This window comes from Mauremys mutica, chromosome 7, assembly GCF_020497125.1.
Source record: "Mauremys mutica isolate MM-2020 ecotype Southern chromosome 7, ASM2049712v1, whole genome shotgun sequence".
Classification (NCBI taxonomy): Eukaryota; Metazoa; Chordata; order Testudines; family Geoemydidae; genus Mauremys; species Mauremys mutica.
Genome location: NC_059078.1, coordinates 9,814,394 through 9,839,370, shown reverse-complemented (window position 1 = coordinate 9,839,370; position 24,977 = coordinate 9,814,394). Strand labels below are relative to the sequence as shown.

General features: G+C 40.2%; 1 protein-coding gene across 16 annotated transcripts in view; it reads left to right on the top strand.

The window, feature by feature from the left end:
* FOXP1 (forkhead box P1) overlaps nucleotides 1–24,977 on the top strand; it is a 498,144-nt gene that overhangs the window by 374,920 nt on the left and 98,247 nt on the right. The window contains exon 1 of one of the 16 annotated variants that reach the window (XM_045023146.1): nucleotides 18,636–18,735. The exons of the other annotated variants lie outside the window; for them this stretch is intronic. The gene's annotated coding sequence lies outside the window, so the exon portion shown is untranslated. Of the gene's footprint in view, nucleotides 1–18,635; nucleotides 18,736–24,977 lie in introns of those variants that run through there. 16 annotated transcript variants of the gene reach the window in all.

Below are 24,977 nucleotides of genomic sequence, written 5' to 3'. Positions count from 1 at the left end.
TTGCAGGAGCACCCCCTGTGAATAGCATACAGCTCATAATTTCTGCAGGATCTGACACAGAGCAGCTGTGCTCTCTGGTTATGATATACAGTGGTTCTCTAGTACACTTGCCCATATTCTAGGCAGGACTGATTCTATTTTTAGATACCAAAAAGGAGGGATTGACTCAGGGAGTCATTCCCAATTTTGGCTTTTGCGCCCCTGGCTAAGAGCAGCCAGGGGCACTTATGACAGCAACAGATGGTGCAGTGCAAAAGGACTGGTAGCCACGATCATCTTATTACCAATTTATGGTATGGTAGATGGTGCAATATGGCTGGTAACCATCTCTGCTGTCATGCAAAAGCAAAAGCATGCTGCTGTGTAGCGCTGCTGAATTGCCTCTGTGAGCGGCATCTAGTACACATACGGTGACAGTCACAAAAGGAAAAACAGGCTCCATGATTGCCATGCTATGGCATCTGCCAGGGCAATCCAGGGAAAAAAGGCACGAAATGCTTGTCTGCCGTTGCTTTCCCAGCGGAAGGAGTGACTGACGACATTTACCCAGAACCATCCGCGACAATGATTTTTGCCCCATCAGGCACTGGGATCTCAACCCGGAAATTCCAAGGGGCGGGGGAGGCTGCGGGAACTATGGGATAGCTACGGAATAGCTACCCACAGTGCAATGCTCCAGAAATCGACACTAGCCTCGGACCGTGGACGCACACCACCGATTTAATGTGTTTAGTGTGGCCGCGCACACTCGATTTTATGCAATCTGTTTTGCTAAACCGGTTTATGTAAAGTCGGAATAATCCCATAGTGTAGACGTACCCTGTGGCTCCTCTTTTCCAAGTGGTGGAAGCACACAGCAGTGCCACGTGAGATTGAAACCTAACCTTCCTTGATAGTAATAAAACTTTATTGCGGAATAGATATTTAAAAGAGAAAGGGGGGAATGGAAATCTGATAAAGTAACTCAGTAGAAAAGTTTACAGTTTCACTGCAACAGGAGAAAAAGAGCAGGTGGGAAAGGGCAAATGACAGTAGCTCTGATTCTTCTCCCAATATCTGATCAGAGGAGGACCGAAGGATGAGGTTTTTACCTCCTCTGTGTCAGTGACACTAACCTCTCTATTACAATAAACAAAGGAGCAAGGCGAATCAGTGGAGTTATACTGCTGTGGAAGGTGACTGCAGTGGTTGTTACCCTTGTTTAGAAACAACAAAACCCTAGGCTGCCTAGCAGGAAGAAAGGCCTCGAAGCTCTGTGGGGAAGCTCTTGCAAGCCGCAGTGTTTGTGTATTTCTTGCAGATCACTCTGGAATTGTTTGTTTGGGGGAGGAGGGTTGTTTTTGTATAAGAGCATTAATGTCTTTTGCATTCAGGATATAATTAAAATGATTTAACTCACTTTATCCATCACAGACAGTAGAAGAGAGAGTAGTTATACAACATAAAAATAAGCAGCTGGGTATCTCCATAGGTGTGTTTTGAAGGCACTTTAGTTTGTTGCATGGAAAATGGATTCACTTTGAATGGTTCGCTTGGTTGTGTCCACTGAAGAGAAAACAAACTCTTGTCTTCTGGGAGAGCTCCGCGGTGGATGTGTTGTACCAACAGTGACAACTGCAAATGTCTTTTGTTGTTTGGTTTCCAATTCCACGTGAGCAGGTGGAACTCTTTTTATAAACACTTCTCACTCTGTAACTTTGGTTTTGTTTTCAAAAGGCTTTTAACAACGGGTGCAGCAGCCAAGCAGCCGTATTCCCCTGGAGGAGGGTCGTATAATAATTATGGAGGGAGGTTGTTTTTTTTCCATTAATGGTTGATTTCTCTTGGCACCTGTAGGAGGCCCGTTCTTTCACTTCTGTATTTATCCACTTAGGCACTTCATTTGAAAATACAATGCAATTTACTTTCATAACATGCCTCTCAACTTAGAGCAGTTATGACAACAGAATAGTTGCAAACGGGACAAGGTTAGGGTGGGACTGCACGCAAGAAGAGGACATGGAGGGTAGATAATTGTAAGTGCTGTTGTCAGAAACTGGTTGACAGCTGATTGGCTGAAGGCAATTTAGCAGAGGACTGGGGGATGAGCAGTTTAGTATCTGGCAGAATGTTCCAGATAGCTACAGTGTGTGAAGCTGGCAACACTATTTAGGTACTACTGGGTAGCAAAGGTCTGAGCTTGGAACGAAGAGAGGGAGCTGAGAGAAGGTCGGAATTATGTCCTAAAGCAAGTGGATACCCAGAATCTGGCATCTCTGGGTGCTAGCTTCAAAGTCTGCTACTCCTTAGGTGTTACTACTTCTCCCTCTGCTATTTTAAAAGGACACAGTCAACTTGAAATCTAGCCAGTTTAAAAGTGGTGTCAGGTGCTACGTTTGAGTCCTTCTGACAATTTTTGTTGTTTTTAAATCACATTTTCCTACATAATAACCTGTTCCTCTTTCCCCTGTTGCTATGTGGAAAGACAACAGGGGACACACACAAACAGCTGGGGAAATGGTCTGACTATACATGAGGAACAAAGTGCTGACAAATGCCCACGGTAAACAAATGGGGACAGAAAAAATTTGAAATAAAATATTTTCCTTTTAATCGCCTCGCTTCAGTAAACATAGTTATTATTTGTAACTATAGAATACAGTGAAAACTGGACAGTGGTGTGTGGGGGTTTTTTGTCCCCTGAATTTCTTCTCACTGCTGTACTGTGTGGGGATCTTAATCCCACTGGGTATGTCTACACTGCACACTAAGCCTGTTCTCTGACTCTGGTTTGAGCCCAGTCTGTCTTCTGTCCACACACAAATCAGGCTGACTTGGGTCAGCATGCACTCTGGACTCGGGTCCTAGGATCCTGCTAGTGGGTGGGAGGGGATGAAGCCCAAGTCCCGCCATGACTCAGTTCAAGCCCTGTCATTTTACAGGTGGTCGCAGGTCAAATCACAGACTTGAGCCCGCAGGTCTGCATAGTTCCATATGGACGTATTAGCATGGCTGTGAGACGTGAGTCCAGCAACTGTAAGCCCAAGTTTACAATGCAGTGTTGGGCGCTCAAGCAAAGGCTTGGAAACACTGAATCCCCAAGCCTGGGTCCCACAGACCTGGGTTTACAGTACATTATAGACATACCCACTACATCTGAGTTCCCACGTCCTTGGCATGCAACACTCATCAGCCCTTCCAAAAGCCCCTGAAGAATTGTTTAAACATTACAGCTAATGGCAAATGCAATTCTGTTAATAGAAATATGGTATTTATTAACAACACATTTTTCATGAGAATTATTTCACCTACAAATCAAGCTGTCTTCTTTTTAATGCCTCTTTATTGACTAGGAGGTTAAACACTGTAACTGTCTGATATGCAGATTTTTAAAAAAATCAATAACTTTGTATGATTAGTGCAGGCTTATGAACCAGATTGTACTACATAGTCACACTGATGTGCCTTCCCCAGGAGGTATGGAGAGATCTATGTGTACAAAGCAGGTGTTTTCATTTGTGTAATTGGAGTTGAGTTTAGCACAGTACTACTGATAAACGAATTACACATGTTCAGTAATTCATAGAAAGTGATAGTAATTTTGCTTAGACACTTGTTTTCCAAAATAGATTTATAAATGCAGCGTGTTGTCAAAACTACATAAGGTACCTTTAAAAACAATAACAACAACAAAAAACCACTCGTCAGAATTTCCCCACACGCAAGTTTTGGTTGCTAAAACAGCAATACCTCTTCCTTCTTTATGCTTAAATCAGTAACTTTTACAATTTAAATAGTATCCTGTTTTGACAAACTGCAAACCACAAGTCTCAAAGAGAAATACATGAAGCCTGTGTCAATAGATGCTGGCATCTCTCAACAGGAAGCTTTGGGGTGACACGTTATCAGTATCTGATGCAGTAACAAGGAATGCTTAACCTTATTCGTTAGATCTGGAATATGGTAAGAATGGCTCTGGTGCTTCTCATGCATGTTTACACTGATAGCAGTACATTGCATAACAGGTTTCTTCACAAAAATAGTCTTTGTTTCTTCCATTTTTGCTCATTAGGATAGTGTTCTGTATCTCTGTAACCATATTTCCACAGCTAAAACTGCCATTCCCCCATAGAGGCTGTGTAAAGTAGAAATGCCTGCAGCCATACTATCACCGCAGGCTGTAATCTCATCAGATCTCTCTAAAGACAAGCAGCACTGGTCCCTACTTAGATGACTGACCTCCAGTAAAAGCCCAGGGTGCTAGAGGGAGTCGTATTGGTAATTCAATATTACCAATCACTTTTCCCCATGAGGGAATTCTGAACCAGTGTCCCAGGATCAAGTTAGAAGCTGCTGTGCAGCTGGAGTTGCTGTCTTTCAAAGTAGAAGTAAAACTGAGTATTGGCCACTTGTCATGTAAGATCCCCGAGTATTTTTGAGTAGCCCGAGCACTTGGCCAAATTCCATTTGGATAGTTGCACATTTTGCCTACCTGAATTTCCCCTACAAATTCAGTTGGATAAACTATTCTTTTTCATATCTCAGTTATTGTGTAGTGTTGCCGTGCAATATTAAACAGCTGTCCTCCTCAATGCTAGAGGTGGTTTCATTGCAGCGATAAAGTATAAACAGGTTATATTAAAAAAAAAAAAAAGTTGAAAATCTTTGCAGAAAGAAGCATGCTGGTTCTGGATTAAAGACATGGTTGAAATGTAACTCATTATCATTAAGATAAGTGCAGATTCACAGCAGCAGGCTTTAAAAGTGACTTATTCTGTGACTGTGTATCTGTAACTCTAATTTCATTCCTTTACCCAAACTTCTGTTCATTTTACAGTTGAGGTTGCTCAACTGCACTCCCTATCAACACAATTCCTGTTAATCTAGGAAGTTGCCACTTAAGCCACCCTTCCTATCCTCACAGGATCCTCCGTTCTCATGCCTTCCCATTCAAACATACTCAAACCCTCTAACTTCGCAGCTCCACAATATATAGGGTTGCCAGGCATCTGATTTTCAACCAGAATGCCAGGTGGACAAGGGACGCGGGCTCCAGGGTGGCGCCAGATCCAATCAGCTCAGCTGACGGGGCTGCTGAACGTCCAGTTGGCTGCAGCGGCCAGCTCCCAACAAGTGGCTGGTATGTCCCTCTGGCTCCTAGGCACAGGGTCAGCCAGGAACAGGGGGCTCCGCGCACTGCCCCATCCACAGGCACCGCTCCGCAGCTCCCACTGGCTGCGGACCCCAGCCAATGGGAGCTGCGGAGCTGGTGCTCAGGGTGGCATCTGCACCGCAGGCAGGGGTGGCACGTGAAGTCCCCCTGTACCTAGGGACTTGCTGGCCACTTCCAGGCTGAGGTAAGCGCCATCTGGAGCCCAAACCCCCTCCTTCAACCCAGCCCTGAGCCCTCATCCCTGGCCCCACTCCATAGTCTGTACCCCCAGCTGGAGTCCTCAGCTCCTCCCCTCCACGCCCCAACCATCTGCCCCAGCCTGGAGCCCTCTCCTGCACCCTGAAACCCTCATTTCTGGTGCCACCCTGGAGCCCGCGTCCCCTCCCAACCCCCAGCCTAGTGAGAGTGGGGGAGAGTGAGCAATGGAGGGAGGGGACATGAGGTGAGCGGGGAGTAGGGATCGGGGCAAGGGTGTTCAGTTTTCTGCAGTCAGAAAGTTGGCAACCCTAACAACATACTCCCTTTATAGGATATGCCTATACTGCAAAGAAAGACCCGGGGCACCAAGTCTCAGCCCAAATCAGTTGACTCAGGCTTGCAAGGCTAAATTTTAGCACTGTAGATGTTCCCACTTGGGCTGGAGCCCATGCTTAGAGATCCTTCCCCCTCGCCGGGTTTCAGACTCTGAGCTTCAAAGCCCAATTGGGAACATCTATACTGCTATTTTTAACCACACAGCCCCAGCTTCCCTATCCAGAGTCAACTGATATGGGCCCTGAGACTTGGTGCCGTGGGTTTTTCCGTGCAATCAGTAGACATACTGATAAGCTCCTTGACAGTCCTACTTTGTCCCCAGGCCACTGTAGATCCCCGCAGTTCTCCATGTTCTCCAGGGAACCCCACTTGCTTTCTCCATAGTCCTGTAGATCCTTTCTCTCTCTCTCCTGCCCCCTCCTGCTCTCTGCTCCCCACAGGTTTGTCACCTGTTGTGGCAGGGGCGTGAAGGCAGGTCTGAAATGCCCTCCCACTTTTGATACATCTTGTTTCCTCACTCCTCATTTCTTCTGCCACTCACCTCTGCCTCAGAGCCTGTTGCTAAACAACAGCCAAAAAAAGAGAACAGAATGGACAACCTTAATGCACACGGTATGCTTGTATCGCTCATTTATACGATAATGTTATTTTAGTGGAACTTTAATTATATTTTATAAAAGAGGTTTTAAAAATTTCCAAAGTGCCTAGGTGATTTAGGAGCCTGTGGCCTCATCTACACACAAGTTGTACAGCTGTAATTAAACTGGTATAAGAAAAGCAGTATAACCGTCCCTCTGCGCCCCCCCCCCCAGGCCTAAGTCCCATTTTGACAATTAACAGGCATTCAGGAGCCTAAGTAATATGGAGGTAGGGTCCTAAAGTGTAGCAACTTTGAAAAGGTTACCTTTATTATTGTTGTGTTTTCCTGCTGGGTGAGTTTGGTTGTAGCGGTTATTCTCTAAGGACCATTGGACGTGTGTGTGCCCAAACTCGGTAGCAGCCTTGGAATATTTGTAGCACTGTGAGCTGCGCGCCTAAAATTCAGTCTGGGTCACAGGGCAAATAATTTTCAATTTTGTATCAACTCTTTGTTCAAAAGTGTCCTTTCCACAGACACTCCCACCCATTTCCTTCCTTCCTTCCTTGTTTTACGCTCACTTCCATCAGTGCTCTGCCTTGTGGCATCCTTCCCTTGTCCAGGAAGGCTTTGGTTAAAGCTCCCTTTGGAACCGTTGGCTGGCCACGGGACTCACTGCCCAGCAGTATGAGGCCATCCCTGCTACCAGGAGCTGAGCACGTTACCTTTGCAATATTCCTCGTCTGAGCTGATGAATGAGACCTGACAAGGAATTGAATGGGTTCGCTCTCAGAGTATCGCAGGGCACCAAACACTAGGCCACTGGGTCAGGCCATGAACTGGTATTTCTTTAAGGCTTTTTAAGGACACTGCAGAAGTACCGTATTTATCTGGTATTTGGGTTCTCCGGTTGCCGTGCAGCTCATTTGAGAGACTCATTCTGCAACTTTTCTTAAATTTCTTTAATATTTTAATGAGATGTAAATTGTTGTGATGCTGCCATATTAAATGCATTATCATTAATTGTATTTCAATACCTGCTGCTGAGGTGACCATAAAGTTTTCAGGAAGATACATTGTTCTCCTTTTTGCTGTTTTTGAAAGTGGCATTGATGACCTATTCAGGCTACTTTGATATCGCTCCTTACAAACTGGAGCTTTCCAAATGAAAGGGTTCCCTGGCAAAAGAAGCAGTACTGATCATAGGTTTTGCTTTTATAAAATCCTCAATACACTAAAAAGATGATAAAGAGTCTGGGGAGCTGGTGGCTCAGGAGATTCTGTAATGGGGATAGCTTATTCTTCACCTCTCTTTAACGAAGCTGTATCCAGCCCAGGTTAGAGTTAGGGGGTCTGTGTAAAATGAGTTTTGTGGTATCAGTCTAGGCAGGTTTTCAAAAAGCCTAGAGGATTTGGACTCTGAATAGATTTGCAGATGCCAAAGCCAGAACGGACCACTGTGATCCTACTCTGACCTCATATATAACACATGCCCTAGAACTTCCTTGGAATAATTCCTAGAGCATTTCTCTTGGCACCTTTTGAGAATTCCATCCATCATTCTTAGTGGATACCTGTCCACATCAATACATTTAGCATTAATTAACAGCCATGCTCACTGTGTTACTAGAGAGGCCATTAACTGCTTGGGCACCCCTAGAGATGGGAGTTCCCAAGTCAGGAGCAAGGTGGATATGGAGAAGTCGCTACCTCTGCTCTATCTATTCTGCAACCAAATGAAGGACTTTACTCAGAAGCACCTTTTGGGCCTGATCCTATGCTATTGAAGTGAATAGCAAAGCTCACAAAGCCAATGATGCAGGATCAAATCCCTAGTAAGCACTAAATTTAACTTTATTTAAAACTAATGCTACACCAAAGCTAACTTAGTCACAGAGCCAATTACACTGGTATCCTTCATATCTTTTGGGAACTGAAATACTTTCTTAGAAAGTTGAACATAACACTTCCATGTCCATTTTTTTCTTTCATAGCTCAAATTTAGGGCCTACTCCTGTAAACACTTATGCATGTGATTAAAGTTACTCATGTGCTTAAGTTGTTTCAGAATTGGGCCCTTGTTTTCTTTCTACTTCATGTTTCTAAAGAAGCTTTTATGCACGTACATCAGTAATAATAATAGTAGTTAATAATTAGCACTGCCATAGCACTATTCACCTTCAAAATAATTTCAGGCATTAAATCTGTGAAGCTCTAGCTGACAATATTACATATCACTGATGTTGCAGAGAACCTACTTTTTTTTAATGTAGGCCAAAACAGTGTCAGGTTTTTTTAAAGTACAAAATTGGCAAAAAATAAAATTCACTCCTAGGCTGACACCTTGTTTGCCAAATTTCAGCACCGAGCCAATTTTTAAAGCTGAGTAATAAACACCTGGAAAGTTCTGGTTTATAATGGCAGTGCTGAAAAGCCATTAAATGAGTGGCTCCACTGTAGTACAGGAAAGCCCGCTTATAATGCTGAGAAACCTGTTAAACTTGGACCTTCATCTCAGTGGACACGGGCTTTGCCTTTGAGATTGAAACTGAGCTTGTCTGGACTGGAATGGCACATTATTAGAGGTTTTCTTGTCCCTAACATAAAGTCCACGTGACTAATTTCAAAGTGTGTTGTTGGATGGGCTCAGAGCTCAGGTGTTTGTTCCTATGGAAAGTAGCCACCTCCTGCCAGAATCTCTCCAGCTTTGGGAACATCTCTAGTTACCTTGCTGAATCACCTTCTGGGACTCCCCCACTCGTAAGCTGTTCCTCACAGAATGAGGATCCAACCCAGAGTGGGAGCATGGAACTGGCCATAAGAACCAGTGTGGGCATTTCCCAGCAGCATGGATTGGAGGGTGGGAACAGTGAGGACAGTTAAGTACTTAGAGAACAAGAAGGGAAGAGAAGACAATATTTAGGAGAAGGTGAGGCATTTGAAAGGGGGAAAGCTTGGGGGGTGGTGTGAGGGGATAAGAGCGGAGGGTAGGGGAGATGGAGCTTGGGTTTCAGGCGAGTGTCGCAGCACTTGAAGTGGAAAAGAGAGGAAGATTGGGTTTGCAGGGAAGAGGGAAGAAAGAGCTTGGGAACAGGAGGAGGAAGATATTGGAAGGAAGGAGATGGGGACAGGATTTTAAATGAGAAAACAGAGCTGCAGCAGGATGGATGGATGGAGCTAGAAGGGATGGAGATCCAAGGGATGGGGCTAGAAGGAGGGAGGGGCAAAGGGACAGATCTTGTGTGTTAGGTGACAAAGCTGAAGGAATAAGGGGTACAGCACTTGGGACAGAAAGGAGAAGTGAAAGGACCACAGGGAGGGAGAACACAAAGTAAGTGGGAAGAAAGTGCTGACAGTAGAAGCAGGCAGAGCTCCAGAGGACCGCCACACGTTATTTTCCCGTATCAACCCCTGTTGAGCCCGACAAGCAGGAAACCCTAAAGAGTCTGCTCGACTCATTTTTTTTTCTAGGTTTGACGGCTGATTTCTGTAGTTTTTGGAGGAAATGGGGGTAGCTCCACTTCCTCGTGTCTGTGACCTCACTACTGCACCAGTTTGTCAGTTTAGCTCACCACCTTGCTTGCATGCAGATTTCACTTTTCAGATAAGCATCAGGCATGCAGATGTTTGAAACCATAGCTGGGAATTGAAAGTTGTACATTCCCAAGGTAACAAACAAGCCTGTAACTAACCCAGCCCTTTCTCTCCATTCCTATTTAGATTTTGCATCAAGATGGTGAGGCTGTGAAATAGACCAATAAGTACAGCACAGTAAAATAGTAAATTGACCGGTTAAAGAAATCAGTAGCTGAAGGGAACAGCTATTAACGTGCCTAGCCACGACACACAATTATGCCCTGGGACTCTTCCAAACTAATATATGTTAAAGATATAAACTGATTAAAAGAGAGATTTTTCTGTTTAGGGAACTTCTGAGATAGCAGGATTTACACTGCATTTTTACTCTGTATTACAAGTTTTATAAGGAACATTTCAGCAAATCCAGTCATTTCTAGTATTACAATTTCATACAGCTTTTAGATTTTTTTAAAAAAACTTCAGCACTAATGCTCCTCTCTATATATTGTTAGGAATGTTCTTTTAAAATCAGAATTCTTCCCCTCCCCCAAATAGTTAATTGGATTTTAAAGTTAAAAATACCGTACAGCTTTTTTGCAAGAATAAGGGTATCAGAGCCATTGTCCTTACCAAATTACACTTTGAGTAGGTATATTCTGCCTGCTTATCCACCCTGCAATTTCATTTGAGTACAGGATTCTTCGCTTCAGGTGTCCTGAACTATTGTATAGTGCTGCACTGTTAAGCAGCTGCTGTGTTCCACCCCAGAAATGGTTGCAATTCAGTGACAGATAGTGATTTTGTCTGTATAGAGTTTGAATAACATGCTTTTGGCTTCCTGAAGGCAAAAGTTTGAATACTTAAGTACTATTAACTTTTTATATATTGCTTTATGATCTGTGTGTGTGTGTGTGTGTGTGTGTATTTATTTCCAACTCTTCAGGCTTCTTTAGCAAAAAAAAAAGGAACTTTCGGCTTTCTCGTGCTACGAGTTTCACTTTATTTTGAGGGACCCTGGTGTGGTTCCATCTTTTGGTCAGCCCATATAGTCCCTCTCCTACCAGACCAAAAACCTGCTGCATCCTACATTCTCTGTCAGATGCATTGTATTGTGGCCAGGATTCTGGGCTGTAGAGGAGAGAGGGGGCCCATTGATACATGACAATTGGAACCAAGGATCCACAGAGGGCCAGAGTGGTTGTACCTCAGGGACCGAGGGGCGGAAATGAACATTGGCAGGACAGAAAGCCAGGAGCTCCACCTCACAGCTCCTTCCTGTCCCACAGCTCCTTGCTCAAACTGACTCTGGCTCTGCCTTCTCTCTGCTGACTCCGCCGCACTGTGTGACTGAGTGCTCTTTGCAGTCTGCAGACTGCCAGCACACAGAGGGGGCAGCAGCTGCACACACAAGAGGGAAGAACTTGGCCAGCCCAGCAAAGTCTCTGACTCCTGTTGACCACTTATGCTGAAAGAAGAGGACCCAGTCTGGGATCATGGTACCCTTAGCAGTCATCTCTTTCTTCTGACCTGGAGGGAGGAAGGAATGCAACATGCAGTAGCCAATTCAGATAGGAAATGGTCATAATTCACAAACCATGCTTGCAGACAGGAGTCCTCTTTGGTTTGATTGGGGGGGGCAGGGCTTCGTTTAATTGGATGCAGATTCCGTGTATTTTTAACGCACTGCAGATTGTGACGCTGCGTTAATATGTGCCAGTAGTTTGCTACAACGACACAGAATTGCGACGCATATATAAGAGCAACCAAAAAAAAAAAAAGTCAGTGTTGCAAGAACAAATTTTAAAGTGATGGGAGTACCCTAAAGGCTCCACATTTTTGAACGTATGGTTCCTTTCTCATTTTCCTTCCAACGCCTATTTACTAATTCTCTCACCCTTGTAAGACACTGAAACTGCTACTACTTCTGAGGACTTAGTGGATGCTTGGCCAGATGAGGCTATTTGCTCCTGTGCCTATTCCTCTGTGCACCCTCCCATCTACTCCCACTGTATGCCAGCTCTGCTGAGCTGACGCGTGCAAAACAGTGACGCTAGGAGGCCAACAGAGAAGGAGACGAGAGAATCTCAGGAAGCTCGGCAACAGCAGGAGAACCAGTATCTCATAGAGGTGGAGGTCTGATATTAGTGGCTATTTTTTGCCTCTCCTTTCAGCTTGTGCCCAGGATCAGAGGAGAAACTTGGATTCTCCCAGCGAGATTGGAACTATTGGAAATGAGTTTTCCATGCTTTGCAATGTTGGAGGGATGTGACTGTTAGAAGGCCTTCCAGAACACTCATTGCTTTCAGCAAATAATGTCATTGGGAAGGGGGCTCCTGTAGTGTCCAGAGCAATCAGGGGGTGAATTTCTGAAAGATCCTCCCAATAGTGCAAGGCCACAGAAAGGCAGTTTCATTCAGAGAAGTTTTCAAGCCACGCATGGCAGCAGTCAGTCATTTTTGTAAAGGGCTTCCCCATGTATTTCTGGCTGAATTCAGTCACCTTTTCTGTTAGAGGGCATACTAGGATAATCTGCAAAGTTTGGAAGTTAGAGTGATGCACTTCACTTTGTCATCCTGGAAGCACATTTTAAACCCTGTACATGGAGATTTAGCTATTGTGACACCTGTTAACTTTAATGGGATTGGTGAGATCCCAAGCCACTTCTTTGAAAATTCTCCCTCTTCATATAGCACCAGCAGCACTATCATAATACAACTTCTTTATATGCCTCTATCTAAACTTACAGTGCTTTAGCATAAACATCTATTTAGGAAATAAACCAGGCCATCATTTTTTTATTGATAAAGTTAACTGTTTTCTTCTTTAAACAGAAGATAAGAGAATCTCTTTTTTCGCCTTTTTTTATTTATTTTTTTTTAAATTATGTATCTTTTGCATGCTGGAGGAAAACTTGAACTGCGAGTCAGCTAAATATACTGTATCATGAAACCTTAGGGACCACTGAAATGAGAACAGAGGCCCATTACTGCTAAGAAGGTGTTTTATTGAAAATATGCCGACGTGCTTTCCCAGGAGAGCGAGTAAAAGTCGGCAAGATGCCCAACAGTAATACAGGTTATTCTCCTAGACAGGCTAAAATATATAGTTTGGCACTCCTATGCTGTGTGAGTGAGCTATATAATAGACTAATGTGCATTTTTACATTGAGGGTACCTTATTTCACTAGATTTTTTTCTTTTTATTTAAAACTTGCAATTTATATATTTCAGTTATTGCCTAAGTACATATAATTTCGTACACTTTTTTAGTTTGTTGAAAGAGCTGAAGCAGTAAGTCTCTTGAAGAGAAGCAAAATTACAGTAGAGGGCAGTATATATAAAAACAAGTTTTTCACATAAAGCTGTATTTGTATTAAGTATCAGAGGGTCGTGTTCTCTATCAAAGTGCAAAGCCTTTAGCATTAGGGACGGTAAAACTTGTATTGTCTGCCTTTAAAATCATTTACACCGTGTCTTCATAGGAGCTGGCCTTGTTCACAGGGGGTCCAGAAGTGCAGCCATTTCTGTTTAATAAATATTTAAAAAAAAACAAAAAAAAAGATTGAAGTTAATTTTTTTTATCCTGGTAACCTTAATGTAATGACAAGATGCCTGTTTTCCTTCCCCGTGCCATAGGTGGTTGGCGTGCATAGTAGATTATTTTTGTATAAAGTAGTCACCCTTTTAAAGTGAGATTTTGCCATTTGCTACCAGATATTCACCACACTTATTTCCTATTTTAAGTGTGACTCTGTGGTCTCTCCAGTACCGACATGTGTCAACTTGAGGCAAATAATGGAGTTTTTAATGGCAACCTCTGCATTTCCTCTACTGTACGTGACATAAATGTGATCTCAGATCATTCAGGAAAGTAACAGAGAGCATTTAATGGCGATTGCGTGTCAATATATTGTGTACTTTGGGGCAGAAAATAATGTAGGGAATATGTCCATGCACACTTGGAACAATTTGCACACTATGCTGTAACTGATGCAAACCTGCTGGTATAGGAGTGTGCTATAAATTTTACTTTATGGTGGAAACAAGATATTACAGTTTAGGAGGGGAAGAAGATGGCTATTTATTAAGTCAATCAGATATGAACGCAGAGTGACATTGTTGCCATTTTTATTTATTTTACTTATTTTAAGGATGATGGGGGGATGCAATTAAATAAAATTTGTTTTTACCTGGGATGTTTGATTCATTATTAATATTTTTATGTTTAAAGGGAACCATCATTTTGCTGAAATGTCTTCCATAACTCCTGCACAATCATAGTCATAACTCACCTGAATGTTGACACATCCTGCTGTGTATATATAAATTAACTAGTAACACTGGCATTATAAAATGTTGCATTAAATGAGGATGTGAATGGTAATTTAACACATGTCATGGAGAGAAATTTAAACCATTGTACAACATTGAGAGGAGATAAAAATGTCTTCTTCAAGCCAAACTTGTATGAACAATAAGGAAAAACAACATAATTAGCTCCATATCATAATAGGCATAGCATTGACACAAACAATATTGATACTTATATTAACTACTTTAGAGCCCTGTGGATAGATAGGGTTTTGTTTTGTATTTTTAAGAGGGACACAGTCACCTTAAAAATCATACTTCTGCCTGAAAATATTTTACCCTTTAAAATTACTAAAAGTGTGTATGTGGCGTGGGGGTGGAGTTTGCTTTGTGCATTTCACAGCACTTAGTGTAACGTCAGTTTCACTGTGTCCTGTTCAGTCCCTGATATTTTTTCCCCAATTGTTTTTGTAGATCTTTCAAACAACTAGGAACGTAAACAATTCTTAGACTAGGAAAATGTGATTACAAAAACTGGCATGGGGGCCCAAGCCAAGGTATAGCACTTTTAACTCATGGTTTGGTTTGGTTTTTAAACTGAGTAGCTATCAAATTGGCAGAGTCTCTTCAAAATACAGTGCTACTTATAACATCATTGTTTCCACTGTAAATCCACCCAAATCACAAAGCCCCCACATCACATTTGTCAGGCTGGTGGGCATCTCAGCACAGTGGCGAAGGATCCAGTGGACATGGGCTTACCTCTGCTGATTGTTCCCCAGATCTGTGCATATGGAAGAGGCAGTGTGGGGAAGCCTTCTGTACTTTTTTATGGATAAAAGGAGTGGGGAATTAATACCATGAAATATACAACCAAAAAAGCAGAGAAAAATCTAAGAGGCAAAAAGCCCCAATATTATTAGTAATCTTTCTTATAGCTTTCCCATAAATTGTTAATACACCAATTTTTATTGTTAGATTTGTTCCTATTTGTCTGATTTTTTTTCTTCCATCTATTAACCTATTATGTGAATGATCAGCTCTGTCCCTCCTCTTGTTACCTGGAATGGCCCAGACTAAAGCATATGACCTCATTTGCCTGGGTTAAATCTTGCACTGAGCATTAATGTCAGGCATTTTGCCCTGTATGATGCTTTCATCTTTGAATTGGTCTCTGTTAAGGCAGCATGCTGGGCCAGATTCTGCTCCATTTATACTGATGTAAGTCCTGAGTAACTTCACTGAGGTCATTGGGGTTACTCCAGATTTACACCAGTGTAAACGAGAACAGAATCTGCCCCACAGTAATAGAGTTCCACTGCTCTCTGCACAGAGAGAGACCCATTTTTGTCTCACAGCGTTTCACCTACTATCATGACTGCTATTTAATATGGGTCAAAATTCAGTTGAGTCTAGTGCCAAATAGCCATCCAGGACTCCTCACTTATCCCTGAGCCATCATTTCTAGCTTTCATTTCCTATTCATGTAGTAAATCTCTGATTTCCACATGCCAGTTATATCCACTATTCAGTATTTGCCATATCCTAGCAGATTTAAAAGGGGGAACATGCTGTTCTTCCTGGTCTTCTGCAATATTTGCTGGCTGTGTTTTCTTGTGACCCTACTGAACCACGCTACGCTCTCTACCGCTCTGGGAATCCTCGTTCATAGCAGACCGTGACTGAGTTTGCAGGTATGAAGCTTTTATATGAAGAGGTATGAAGTGCTTTAAAAATACTGCTGGCCAGTTCCACAGCTGGCACTTAGTACATTAAATGGCACTTTTCATCTTCAAAGCATTTTAAAAACATCAATCTTCACGACATGCCCGAGAAGCAGGTAAGTAATATTGTCCCCATTTTGCAGATGGGGAGACAGAGGAAGAGGCTAACTTCATTTGAAGTGGGGGGGGCTCAGCGGCTCTGAAAGTGAGTGCATAGATCTCTGAAGTGAGGCTCTAAAAACTGAAGTGCCCAAGATTGTTGGTTACTTTAAAAATAAAAAAGCCTCTGGGCCTTGTTGAAGGCCAGAGAGGGAGTTAGTGTCAGAGCCAGGATTATAAATTAGGCGTCCCCTAGCTCACAGTCCTGTGCTTATGCCACTAGATTGCATCTTTTGTTGTTTATGAAAAGGAGATGATGGTATGTGCCACAAATGACGTGCTAGCTTCATAGACTCAGGTCTTTGCTGACATAGCACCAGAGAATGGACTTCTGTCCCGAGTTATATGGCAATGGTGAAACTGAGGATGAAACTAGGCAGTGATCCTCCTTTGTGCAGTATGTGCCTGTGTGGGGCTGTATATGAAAATAAAAAAATTAAAGACATGATTTAATCATGATTCATGTAATGTTATTGCCAGAAAGTTTGCATCGAGCCATACAAACCAGATCAGAGTTTTCCAAACTGTGGTTCATGGACCGCTTGCTATTGGTCTTTGGAGTGCTACCAGGTCATGTGATGCTGGCTCCCCTCCTTGTTTTCTTCTGCTTATATACCATTAAAAGAAGCTAAAAATACATGAAACACTTTCTTAATGTTACTTTTTCATGTAAACTATTACTGTAGTTGCCAGAGGGATGTTACATGATAATGAATGGGGCGGGAGGTAGACCCCGAGAGAAAATATTGAAAAATCTAACCCCTGTATTTGCAATAATCTCAAACAGTTTGTGGCAATCAACTGTTCTTTGAGGTCGCTGGACAGAAGGCATTCTCCTCAGTGCAGCGTTGTGTTAATTCATCCAAAACATCACCTCTAGGTGGTGTTTACTTTTAAATTCTCTGTGGTTGTACGTAGTTTTTTTTGTTTTTTTTTCTGTTCATCATATGTGATATTTACAAACATCATCTGTTTCCATGCCATTTATGTGCTGACCTGTCCTTCAATTTTTGTGTGTGCCTTTAAGAGGCAGGATCTTTCTGATTCATGGAGGCTCTTTCTGGCAGATTTAGGGTCGTGCAAAAGATGCTCTTAGTCCCTTATTAAACATTCATAAGAGGGTTGGGTCAGATTTTTTCTGACCTGAAAAAAATCCCATTAATAAATTTGTTATCTGACATGAAAACACTTTAGGGTGGAAAGCAATCTGTATCACATCCCATTTAACATCAGATCACAAGTTGTCACTAAATTGGGTCCTTTGTCTTTGCTTCTTGCAAGGTTCTTTGGCAGCATAACTAATAGGGCTGTTGTCTGATATTCATTGACTCTTGCAAATAAAGTACGATTGTAAATGGTGATGTTGTTAATGTGGTTCTGGTTTTCAGTTACTTGCATCTAAACTAACTTTTTAAACCAATTTCTTATCTAGAAACTGTGAGGATAAAAAATACTAAAAACAATGACTGACATTTTCCTTAGTAATATTGACACAGACGACGCAGGTAATTTATTATAGGTTTTTAGACCAGTAAAATAGGTTACGGGGACTGTTCCAATCCATAGATTAGAGACCGCACAAAAACAAGATTTGTTTTTATATTAAAGACTAGGGCCAAAAAAGTATTTATTTGAGCTTGAATATGTGAGATGTCAAGAGGGATTGTTTTGAGTTACATGAAACCACTAACCCTAGTGTTACAAACGTACCACAGACCCAAACAAAGTGTTTCACTTCCACTAAACTCAGAAATGTTTGTTTGGCTGCCTTAAGAACAGACAGATAAAACTCCCATTTGTGAAACACTGATCTAAATGATACAAGAGTTGCATCCTTGCCTTCTGATAGATTTTAACATCTTACCATTCTAGGACTGTGATTAATTTCCCTTTGCTTTGTTTATGAAAGAAAGAGGGGAAGGTAGGCTAGACACAGTAATCATTTGTACAAACTTCTTGTGGAGGGCTTTTTGTTGTTTATTTTCTGTTGTTGTTTTTTTTGTAATCATAACATGCATAATCTTTAGTGAACAAAACTACTCAAGCTTGGTAAAAATCATTTAACATGACAAGTTTTTAAAAGGTTGTTTTTGAAGTGGGGTGGGGCATTTTTCTCTAATGCTGTTTTTGGTCCTTTGATTCCATCCAATTTAAAAATTATTGTTATGAACCATTGTGTTAGCGGGAATTTTTTAGTGGCATCTAGTCTCTGCAAAACAGATTGCTCTTAAAGGTTATAATCCTGAACAGTTTGTCAGTAAGTATGTTTTTTTTTATTATTATTATTTGTTAAAGAATATTTCTTAACAGCTGTTTGATTGAGGGTAAATGTGTGCTATTTGCCATGCTTTTTAGAGAGCAGACACATGCACTGTCAGGTCAAAGGGTTAACAGCAATTAACTGTAGTTGCTTTAGAGACAAAAGCGTTATTTCACAGAAGCATTATTTCACCTGCCGGCAGTAAAAAAGAGGAGGCCCATTGTGTAAGGGTGTTTGAACTGATTATGTTTAGAGGCTGGTTGTGATTGGTGGAGAAGGGCGTGGCTGATTGGGTAGTTTTGCATCTTGTCAGCTCAGGAGCACCCTTGCGCGTGCAATCTGTCTGTAACCTGAGGAAGCTAAAGACTGTAGAACAAGGCTTATTAGAGCTTCATGGCCCAGCACTCTGTTTGTGGTGGCAGCTAAATGGAGTTTGTCAGGTTTGTCAATATGATTGATTTTGTGATTTTTTTTGTTGGTATCTTCCTTGCGCACAGCGTGACCGTTTCATTTTGCAGATGTAGGCATAAAGAGGCATATTGCTTTTTAAAGTTTTTTGTTTTCTTTTTTAATCTTTGTTGATCACCTTAAGGCAGTTGCACAGTGACTAGAATCAGCTCAGACAAAACTGGGGGTTAAAAGGTAGAGAGCTACAATGCACAGGCCTGTTTCTCAACTCTTCAGAAATATGTGAGAGCTTTAAAAATAAAAGACTGTTTATATCTCTGCAGTCTTTAATTTTATTTTATTTTGGTTTTTTACTTTTATTGCTGCTTTTATGCTGTGCTTTATTTTCATCCAGCGCAATAATTTTTTGAAGCACTTGGTAACTAATTACATGTAAAAGAAGGGAATTGTATTTTGTTTGCTTCTTTTGTAGGTTATTACAGATGTAATAAGTAAACAAATAGAATGTTATTGCTCTTTTCATTCTGACAGTTTGTTTCCATATCTGCCTGGACTTTTTTTATCTTAGCTGACTAAATGACTGTAGTTTGCAAAAACAAAAAAACCCCAAGCCACCACACAGATGAATAAAATACTTTGTGAGGTTTAAATGTCAGGCACTATGATTGCTGAATTTATTTGCTAGTAAATTTGCCATGTGAAATTAAGTGAGTGAGCTTTGTTTTTGACATTGACTAGTGATATGAACTCCAGTGAAATACATGTGTAACAGGATCTAAATGTAGCTAAGTTAAGTGTCAGCCCTGCAATACAGTACTGCCGTGCAAATGAGATGATTTTTCTAGGCTGGTGGTAGTGGGGAGGAGGGAACCCTTAGGAAGTGGGTGGTAAGTTTAGAGCAAAGTGCATATACACTCTTCCTCTTTGGAATTAACTCTTTCAAACCCTGCATGTTTTAAGGAAATACTGAACAGGTCAAATTATTCCCATATTCAGAAAATGTAAAAGCAAAATAACTTTAAAATGCAGTGTGTTTATTTTAATAGATGTCAGCATTCTGAAAATGACAGTTTCTTCATTTTTAACAAAAACAAGTTTGGCAGCAGGAAGTGTGAATCATTCAATGGGTGACTAAGATCTGTTTATGAAACTAAATAGTTGGATTTATTCTAGCTGTCAGTGTTGAAATGTTAACTAACTAAATTATTGAAGTTTATATCTAATAAAATGTAAATTAAACATGCTAGTCTATCTTTTTAAAAACAAAACAATAAATTATATTTCATTTGGATCAAAATTAGTTTTTATGACTAGCACTTCAGGGCCCGATCCTGGAAGCATTGTGAGGTGTTTCGTTGAAATAAATGGATACATGTGAGCACTATGCGTGGTAGTAAGTAATAGCAGAATTGGGCCCTTAGTTCTCATGTTTACTGTACAAAGTCTTCAGGTATCTTAAACACCTTTTGAATCAAGTTTGAAGAGGTTTCTCTATATGTTTACACCTATATGTGATCAAATATATTAATGTATGTGTATCTATAATTTGTGTGTGTGTGTAGACGTTATGTCTTTTTGGGAATGGTAGCAGTAGCAATGTAGGAAATTGTTGTAAAAGCATTGCTCCTATGGTGCTACTGTTAAAACTCCTTTCTTCACATCAATTGGAAAATACGTTTTCAGAGGGCTTTAAATGAGCTCTGTGACTACCTTAAAAATTTTCATTGATAAGGATGTAAAAATGAAACCCAAATCCTGACTAAACAGTGTAGCTGACTTGGCCTAGAATGTGATAGAGCTGAACTGAAAACTGATTGGTCTGACACTTTATAATCAAAGTTGATTTATTGTTCATTAGTAGTGCATTAGCCCTTTCAAGCAAGACAGTTATTTGTGTAGTAGCCTGTCAAACAAAAGACTTCTAGCACCTGTCATTTCTAAACCATGAGATAAGCAACCAGATATTAAGATAATGCAAATAGAAATATGCTTGGACAAGGTAAAGTGCCAGCAATTTTCCTTTTAAAAATAATATTCCTTTATTTGCAGTGGATAATAGCAGCATCTAGATATATCTGAGTAAAAACTAAATGCATTCCCCTAAAATATGGAATGGTATCAGAAGGATGGGGAATCAGATTGGAATTCAGCATGCTTCTTTCATGATTTCAGGGCACCTCACATGAAAAGGTAAAAAACACAGGCAGGTTAATCCCTTGTTAAAAGTTGGTTATTAATGGGAAAGAAAGGAATGCCATTTATAGCCTTAATCTTTTTTATTTAAAAAAAAAAACTTACAGTCCAGACTCAAGGCAATTTTTATGTTTTGTCAGTCTCTATCACCCCATTTTCCCCAATGGACAGATGTCATAAAGTGATGTTCTTACAGGTAGGGGTTAATTTTATGAAAACTTGATGACATCACAGTAGAGCTGTGAGAATGTCAAAAAACCCTCGGCTGCCATATTCAAACAGATTTGCTCTGAATTCTCTCCCCCTCTCGAAAAGGAATGATCCCATGACATAAAACAGAAAACAACACAAGTGTAAAAAGAAAACAAAATTAGTGAACTTTTGTCTGCCACCATAGAAACGAGGATTAACTTATGTTATTCCAGAGCATGGAATGGAGACTATCTGCATGAGGATATATAGTATATTGTCTTCTGTGAATTTTCATTTGACAGGGATTTTGGAGACTGTGATCTTAATTAAATCTCAACTGACTCAAATAATGCATCTAAAGGCATGCAGTGTTGCGTAACCTTGCTGAGTTGGTAAACCATAAATTATCAGAAAGCTTTTGATAGGAAGGGCTGCTTTGAAATGTTTTGTTTGCTATAGTTAGTGTTTTTTAAAGGTTCACTATGCTTATTTACCCTGTTTTTTTAAAACTGTGTCATCGTTTACTCTAAAAAAAAAATAGATGAGCTCTATCTAGGACAAGCTCTGGCCAGACATCCCAAATGTAGCTTAACTAAACGTGAATAGTATCGGATACAGTGGAAGTGACATGAAAAATAAAATAAAAGACCATGGCGTTCTAGACCTATACATGCTGGTGTGAATACAGAACAACGAGCTACTTCTCGATGATCCCTGTGCACGTTTTGAAAATGTAACTCTCCATAACCTCCTGAAATTAATATTGCAGTGTAAATAGTTATCAAACAACCGAACTGACATCATCTGCTAGTTATAATACATCACACAGGCATTATTGAAAAGTACCCATTTTTCAGTAGTGATGGACAATATAATCTGACATGTACAGAAGTTGTTTTGATGCTTAGTGTACTGTAAATGTAAACAAGAGAAAACTAGCAACAGGTCTGTGGATAAGGTTAAAAATGTTTCTTGGACACCGAGAGATGCAGAGAAGACATGTAATTTAACTGTTAAGCAGCCTTTTAACTGGCCAGTTTTTGTGTATTGCTAGTACTTGAAAATACTAGGTATTCCATGTTCATTTATTTTGAATATACTGAAGCTAACTAGTTGGCTGGTTCAGGGTAATATGAACTGTAACAGTGTTCGCTACATTTAAAAGGATAGTATTCTCTGGTTGTCTCAAGGTAGGGGAGGCTTATTCCATCCAAAAGTTTGGGGAGCTGCAAAGCCATGACATGATTGCTTGAGACATCTCTCTTACAATCATTGTATAGGAGTTTTAGTCAAGTGTATGCTTGACAGAAATAGAGAGAGCTTGGGCTTAATTTATGAAAATGTTTATTCCTGTGCGATAAGTTATTGATGTTTTTTTCCCCTCCTTCTTGCTAGGTAAAAGAAATACGAGGGATAGTATTATCAACGCTTGAACAGCAAAATTGTGAGGAAATTCTTGACACCATAGGCAAAATTTGTTATTGTTTGGGGAATGGCTTGACAGGTTATAAGTAGTTTGTTTGTTTTATTGAAAGCAGAACTGCATTACTGGAAATGAGTTTGCCGTAGTTCAGGGTTCAGTTAAAATGTCCTGTACTACCTTGGTTTTATAAGGTGCTTTCTTGCTCAGCTTTATTTTCCAGTTGTAAGGAAAGGGGGGGGGGGAAATGTATCATGTCCTCATCTGCAGGAGATTTTGGAGTGAAGTAACCATGGGCAGCAGCTCTTCTCCAGCCCTTTTTGATTTTTAACCTTTCCAGTGCAGTGTTAGAAACTGTATCTGCTTGCTAAATGAATATTGGAAAAATAGAATAAATATTGAACAAATATGCGTAATTGCTAATTATTCTCTGCATTGGTTTATGATCGTTTTACCTTCATTGATAAGGTAAGATGTTGTATTACTTAGGAGGGGGAAAAAACAACCAACAACAACAACCTGATAGGTTTTAATTTTTAAGCTTTATCTTGCCCTTAAATCTGAAACATCATTGTTCAAATAACTGAGAACAAGGTAAACCAACAACATCAAAAAGGTCGGCTTCTGTGATTTCTCAAGGGCTTGTTATTTTGTACTTTCCAATTCTATTTGATGTCTTGACAAAACAAGATGACACAAGGGAGAATACATTAAATTTTGATTTTCATCTAACCTGTTACAGTGCTGGCAGCTTAATTTCTTTTACTTTTTACTGAAGATGGCTTTTTGCACAATTATTCTAATTGCCAAGCCACTTTATGAAAAGGTTTCTTTACGGGCTTCCCATTTGCCTTGATTTTGCTAGGCATTTTTTTGAACGTGTTTTGACCTTTAACACAGGGAGAGCTTGCTGGTTGGAGTGTGTCTTCATTAGAAGTAAATCAGTGAATGGCAAGACTGTCAAAAGAAGCAACTGATGTTTTCTCATTAGACTCTAATTTGCACTGTTCTGCTTAGCTGTGATGTGCAGATGAAGGTGTCTGTGATAAGTGTGAAAAGCTGCACATTTTAAGCAAATAAAGTTTACAAGTATTTTAAAGGCTGTAATTCTGAACAAAGTAGCAACACCTAAAAGAGTGTTTAAGTAGAACAGAAGTTAAGTTTGTCATAGCATCGTTTGACTATTTTGTATTTGATTTAAGTAGATTGGTTTAACAAGTTGAATATATTTTTTAAATTGCTTATTAATATTTAAACTGAAGAGTACAGGTCTCCTCTAATGCCCAAAATTAGAAGAACAGATCGTTTCATGTTTAACTCTTTAAGGAAAGAATAGATTTAAAGTGAAGAGACATAACCTTTCGGAATGATTCTGGTTCTTTTTCTGGGGGGAAGGGGAGTTTTGTTCTTTTAATTTAAACATGCCATAGGGAAGAATATGCCCCCCTATATAATTTTTTTTTCTTAGTTCACTTAAAGTTCTTGACATATTAAGTGCTGCTGATTCAATCGCAGTTTATTATTTAATTAAGTGCCCCTTAATATATTAATGAATTAATACACAAATGTAAGGAACCCAATATATTGCTCAGTGTGTGCATTGAAGATGTTTGGGTGGGGATGAGGTTTCAAAGGTTTTGATGGGTTTGGGGATATTTTGATGGTATGTGTTTGGGGTGCGGTATAGGTTGGGAGGGGGTATTGGGTTTTGTCATAATGCTGTTGATCCAACTCTTCTTCTGGAGGAAAACACAAAATATTTGCCACACTTTTTATTGATTCATCATAAAATGTCATCACTGGTTTGAATCATATATTTAGGTTATAATTTTTTTTCTGTCATGTAGGTGAATCAGAGGAAAAAAACTTTTTGAATGTAAAAAAATTGTGAGGTTGAAAAGATCATTCTACTTATTCAGTGACTGTTTGTGTACATTTCACTTTCATCTGTATTTGACAAATGTTAAGAGTAGAAAGGATTTAATTTATGTAAACTTTATATTTTTATGCAAATTAAATGGGTATTTATTATAGCTGAAACAATTATCCTAGCACTTAGTAGGGAACCTGGTATGCATGAGAAGTGGTAGATAAGATCAAATGAAGTTCTTCTAATGTCCCATTCTGTGTTTTAAAAAATGAAATTTTACCAGTTTTGTTTGGACTAGAGAAGAATACAGAAGGCTTCCTAGAGTAGATATTCTGAAATATTGCAGAATTCCAAGAGAGCCGAGATTACTACATTACATAAATCAAAGGAAGATCTCGCCTCTTGATAAAATGTAATAAACTAAATGATAAAAAAAATAAAATGTTAATTGAATTTTAAAGAGGGGGTTTTTCGCTCTCTTTTTTAATAGGGGGTTATATTGTTACAGAGCACTGTTATGCTAATGAGTGTTTAGCTGATTTTACATTAATATAATAAACATTACCTGTCTTAATGTGTTATACGGTATTGTGGCAAAA